The sequence below is a fragment of the Chlamydotis macqueenii genome, chromosome 2, assembly GCF_036417535.1.
Source record: "Chlamydotis macqueenii isolate bChlMac1 chromosome 2, bChlMac1.mat, whole genome shotgun sequence".
NCBI lineage: Eukaryota > Metazoa > Chordata > Aves > Otidiformes > Otididae > Chlamydotis > Chlamydotis macqueenii.
The window spans coordinates 50,277,404-50,283,403 of NC_141557.1; the positions used below are offsets into that span (position 1 = coordinate 50,277,404).

The following is a 6,000-nucleotide window of genomic DNA, read 5'->3' on the forward strand; positions in this document are numbered from 1 at the left end:
CAGCTCTTCAGAGTTAGACCAAAATTATTTTGAAAATACACCCCCTGCCGAATTAACGATACTCTTGAAAACACACTTGCCAGAGCTCAAAATGTGTGAAGTTCTGCTTTTGTTTAATCAAGAGTATGATCTTAAATATGCAACTGTATTTTAAGAAAAATACTAAAAATTATGGATGCACCATAATACATTCTGAAGGTGTACCTCAGATCTCAGCTGCACTCAAGATATTTAACCACTGCAAGCTACAAAACTGAAGTGTGTGCATTTTATCACTGTTAAGTCCTTACAAGATACAAAGAACAAGTATCTCAGTTACAAAATTGACAAAACATTATCCTATTTGAGACCAATACATTCCGATTGATAGTACTCACTTTAATTAGTTAATTACCAAAACCAAGTTATTGTTTTCTTAAAAATAAAACAACACCTCTTTTTGGGTTTAGATGTTCTAGACTAGTCTTGCCAAAGACCCAAAACTACATCAGAATTTTAAGGTTAAACGCAATCAGCTCCCCACAGTTATAGTAACATATATATACAATTTTAGTATGTGTTAAGTATACGTACACATACCAGTAACACGCAACAAGTGCTTCCAATAAAAAAAAAAAAACTAAGAAAGAAGCCATTGATTTCTTGCAAAAGCAGGGAGGGAAGAGAAGTGGGCGTAAATGGGGGAGTGGTACAAAGACAGAAAATACAATTAAAAAACTTCCATCAAATCTGGTCTTAACTCTTCTTTACATCTATTACTTGCCTTCTGAAGCTGACTTTCTAGCCCACTCAACATCAGCTCACAAAATTAAAGATTCCACTGCAAATTCTACTCCACTAAGCACTAAAACATTAAGCTACAAGGGCTTATAATCCACTCAGTTTCCCAGAGTTGAAACAACTGTAGGCCAAATAAACCTTTCAGGTATCACAAGCATATTTATGTCAGTATTTCTCTAAATACAAAACACAATCCTTTAAAGAAACCAAACATCTTACTGATTGTCTTGAACACCAAGCATGACAGCGGTTTATTACACAGGATATTCATACACATTTATTTCTTTGTTTTCTCCAATTCAACAACAAACATATGCCCCAGGGCTCCTAGCCAGATACTACTTCGAGAAGAAAAGCTCTTCTTTTGCTAGCACAAAATTGTGGAACTCTTCCTGAAGTATGTCAGTCATTTTCTGTATTAGTGGAAACACTCAGGATTCCATCACACCCTCAAAAACTATTCAACAAAATGGTGTGAAAGTTTTCTCCAGGCAAACTCAAGCCCTGGAAATTCTTGAGAGCTGTTAAGAAAGACAGTATTTTAAGAAACCAACACCCATTTCAGAATACAAGATAAACTTCTGTAAGACTTTTCACTCTTAACTCTTATTTTACAGCTCTTGAAGATGCTTCAAAACAAAAGGAAGTATCAGGTTTTACATGTTACCTCCATTTTTCTCATTTTAAGGCTTAAGGGACATTCTAAGGAAACAATTACCCAGTCCAAGCAGCAGCAAATTCCAGCAGGGTTCTACATCTGAACCTTCAGCATAAAATATTTATTCTAACACACCTTCACATAAATTCATCTAGTTTTTCCATCAGTGCTAGAGAGAAATTAACTCCTGATGCTGTTTCAGGGCTTCAGCTGATGACTGAGTAGCTGATCTTAACATGAAAAGCATGATGTCATTACAAGACATTAGTTTGATTCTTTACTAAGAATTTTTTTTTTTAAAACATATCACTTTTAGTTTTACTCCTAGCTGAATTTAACACAGTGAAGCAGAGAGGTAACATACAAGTTGTCTTTTAATACAATCACTAAGGATTTCAAATTAAGAACAGATTTTTAGCAGATACAGTTAAATTTAAGAACATTTAACATGCAACACATCTGTGATCTTTAAAGTGACTCGGCTAAGTTGCTGGATGCTGCAGGCTAACCATGAGATATCACAGTTTCTGCTGTCACAAGTGTGATTTACCATTACCACGTCACCAATCTCTTCTGCAAAAGTACTGATAATATTGCGCTTGTTGACTTAATTCACTGAACGAAATACATAAATCCTGCTTACTAGAAACTACGTTTGCCCTTGTAAAACATTTCAACAAACAGTTATTAAAACATATGTTTAACTAGAATGGTCTGGCAAAGTTTAAAATGGTGAAGTCTAAATACATTCCCTTGCATGACTGAAGGCCTAGAACAACTTGCTAAACTAATTTTGAAAAAACTCATGGCTAAACACTTAAGAATTTATGAAAATTCAAATATATCACATCAAGAAAACCACATTCTAGCCCAAATGCACCCAAAAGAAAGCCTAATCCATCTGAACTAAGAGTTCAGTAATTCACAAATTTCAACATTGTTAAAAAGGTCAAATATTTTTTTCTCAACATACCAAGTCTATAAAGACCAGCATTCATCCTGAAAGTCTAACACACAAACAACAGAAAAATATTTAAAGTTAAGCATTCGTGTCATAACAAGAGGACCACTAGTGCACTTTACCCAGAGCATCTGGCCCTGAATGCTATCAACAAACAAACAAAGCCCCAATCACTCCGCATCTGGTCTACTTAAAACTGTAAAGCTGATGAAAAAAAAAAAATCTACTAAAAATAACAACAACCCTACTGGCTTGTAAACAGAAATGAGCCTTCTCGCAATGCTGGATTGACTAACAATCCTCCAAAACATGAGGATTTCCAGAACAAAGTGACAGCTCTCATAGCACACAATCCTACATCACGTTATAAAAGCCAGGATGACAAATATGCATAAAATGTACTCGCAACACTGTGCGGAAATACTGTGATGGCCTTATACCTCTAAGCACACCAACATGACTTTATAAAAACAAAAATACACTCTTTCTTCAAGTTTAGTATTTGTGGTGAATATTTTCCATGTTAAAGTCAATAATTGTATCTACTTTACACCTGACTGCCACAAAACTGGGAACTGACTCAAAGTTAGCACTTCATCAATGAGTAACTTTAACTGCTAGTGCAGATTAAACTGCTGTAAGCTCGACCAGTTCGCTCGTACAGGCGTACCAGTGTGACCTTCAAGACACACACAAAACCTTACATTTCAAGAATGAACGACCCACTTTTAATTCGGACGCCGAAATTGGGCCGTGCCTCTCCGAAGTCGCCTAAATTCAGTCCGATGCGAAAAATTAAACCCCAGCGCAACGCTTTCCCATGCTGAAAAGCAGGGGGGCTTGCACGCCTTGCTTTGCTGACACCGCTACCAGCAGGACAAACACGTCACCGCACCTCGGTGAAGATGCGTTTGCTGAACCAGGATTTGGGGAAGAGGGGAAAAACAACCCTCCCCCGCAACCCAGCCCTCAGGGCCGCCAGTAGAAGGGGAGGTGCCGGGCGAGTAGGAGGCCGGGGCAAGGCCGAGCACTGCAAAGCTGAGCATCCCCCGAGTCCCCACTCTTCCTGGAGAAGGATCCCCCCCCCCCCCCCCACCGCGGCCCGCCCCGCCGCCTCCCGGCACGTGACCTCCTTCTTCCTTCCCCTTCCTCCTCCTCCTCCTCCTCCCCGAGCCCCCGCCAAGCGCCGTTTCTCTCCCCCCGCCCCAGCAGGCCAGCGGACGCCGTAGCAGGAACACAAAGCCGCCCGTCGGGAGCCAGCCGGCCGCCCGTCGGGGCCCCTCAATTCCCCTCCCCAGGGAAAGCGGCGGCACCGGGGCGGGAAGAAGGGAGGGGAAGGCCGCAACGGCAGCGCCGCGCGCGGGCCCCTCGGGCTGCCCTCCCGCCGCGCCGCGCCGCTCCCCTCACCTCCCCTCCAGCCGCGGCCAGGCCGCCCCTCCGCCAGCAAGGCGCCCCCCATCCCTCCCGGCGTTTATCCCGCCCTCCTCAGCTGCCGGACGGGTGGGCGGCGGTGACACTTACCCCAGGCGCGCCGCTCCGGCCGGAGGGAGAAGGCCCGCACCGCCCAGCCAGCCACCGCCGCAGGCCCCGGGGAATGGCGGGGCGGGGCCCGGCACGGAAGGGGGCGGGGGCAGGCGCCGGAGGGGGCGGGGCGTGTTCCCGGGGCGGGCCTCAGCTCACCCACTCCCCTCGGTGCCGCGGGCACGCGTGGGTTTGAACTTAATGAAGGTGAGGGATGGGCCGCCGTGTTCCCGGAAGGACCCCGGTACCTCTCCGCCGCTGGCTCGGGCTGCGCTTCGGCCCGGCCGTGGGGCGAGGGCTCCACAGAGAAGCGGCACTGAAGGCTGAGGCCAGGCAGAGGGTGGGTGGCCCACGCGTGGCCGTGTGCCCGGCGGGAGGGAAGCTCTTCTGTTTAAGTGTGAACATCCCCCGAATTGTCATGAAACGGTCAAAACGAGCAGTGAGACTGGTTATTTGTCGTCGGCCTAAATTCTGCTTAAACTCCCACGTGTTTTTGTAGCGGAGTCCTTACATTTACAGGGATTAGCAGCAGGAAATCCAGGCGTGATTGGCATCATCGTGAAAATAAGACAGAATCTCAGCCAACAAACTGCTTAGAGAAAACTATCCTTTCGTTTGGGGAAGTATGGTCTCCGTCCTCGTCGAAACTCAAAGCTTGTCAAATGCATATGTGCGTCGTAAGGTCTGTCAGCAGTCCAACATCGCAGGCTAGATCCACAATACAGCTCTTCTAATGAGAAACGAACAGCAATAATCTGCTCTGCTGTACGTATCAAGTTATACAGAGAAAAGAAGAGTAAAAGAAAATTAAACGCAGCTGTTGCATTAGAGCAGGGAAATGGGGGGAAAAGGATTAAAGGAGATGTCTAGGAAAAAAGGCTACAACTGTCTGGCTGGTGGTCACCCATCTCACCCTGGCCGGCTCCACAGGAATTCATGTGTCTTCAGGGAGATCAGTGCACAGCAGCGGCAGGAAGGTGAGGCTGACTGCTGGGATGTTCAACCTGGGTTTAGAACTCAGCTGAAAAACAGTATCCTAAGCTTTTAATATAATAAAAAACATTAAAGTGCATGATAGCTGAGGTGAATCGCCTCACCCTAGTTCCACAAACCCAGAACTTGTAATAAAATGCCCTGTCCACTACCACCCTGTCCACTACCACCCTGTCCACTCATTAATGGCAAGGGAGAGGAATTCCTTTAGCTGTGAGGAAAATCTTGCAAGACCTTTTTTTTTTTGATAATAGTTTTTTTTCTTACTCAAAGTCTGTAAACATGCAATCACTTCATGCACTTTTATGCTTTTTACCCATGTTAGTTTACTTTGATTATCTATCTTTTTTTTTTCCCCCCCAGAGTTACTGTACTCAAGCCTTCAGGCAGGTGGATTTATTCTTACTTTTCATACAAATGCAGAGAGAAAGATTTTTGAATCTCAGTGGCAGCCTGTATTTGAATCACCTGTCTGCTGATAGTTTTGATACAAGTTGTTTAACACATTACAAAACAAAAGCAGTAATCTTCTGTCACTGCATACATTAAAATAAATATATCTTGAAACAAAGTGTGGTTGACATTTAGCTGAAAAGATTAGGAGCATAATTTGTGAAAACACGTGAAAAGCCACTGTTATTCAGGCCCCATGAGTGGTTATCAAACTATAAAAAAACCCAGTGTGACATTTGAAAATACAGCCAAGCTCAATAAATAGAGGCCAGCTTTCAGCTAGGTAAAGTCTATGCAGGCTGTGTGCAATCATTAAAATCGTAAGTAAAGCAGAACTCTTAATATTCCTGTGCATTCCTGATGGAATAAATTGGTATAAATCAGTAAAGTAATGTGATAGTTATAACCGGCTGAGGCTCAGGCCTGATAGCCATACATATTCACAGAAACAGGCAACTGGCTAGTTAATGGTAAAAAGGAGATCTGGCTGTAAGGAAAGGACTAAGGCAGCGGCAGTTAGTTTGTAGCTCTAGAGTCATTACTCTGTTTTGTAGTTATACTACGTATAGTATTAGAAGAATAGCAAAAAAAACCCCAGACTGAAATTCTTGACACTGTAGAAGTAATGTAAAGT

General features: G+C 43.8%; 1 protein-coding gene across 5 annotated transcripts in view; it reads right to left on the reverse strand.

Moving 5' to 3' along the window:
• The window catches only part of STARD3NL (STARD3 N-terminal like), a 28,348-nt gene extending 24,357 nt beyond the window's left edge, over nt 1-3,991 (reverse strand). For 4 of the 5 annotated variants that reach the window (XM_086742949.1, XM_086742948.1, XM_086742947.1 and 1 more), the window contains exon 1: nt 3,921-3,991. The gene's annotated coding sequence lies outside the window, so the exon portion shown is untranslated. The remainder of the gene's footprint in view (nt 1-3,920) is intronic. The other variant, XM_086742945.1, reaches the window with a different exon arrangement.
• Between the last annotated feature and the right edge of the window lie 2,009 nt (nt 3,992-6,000).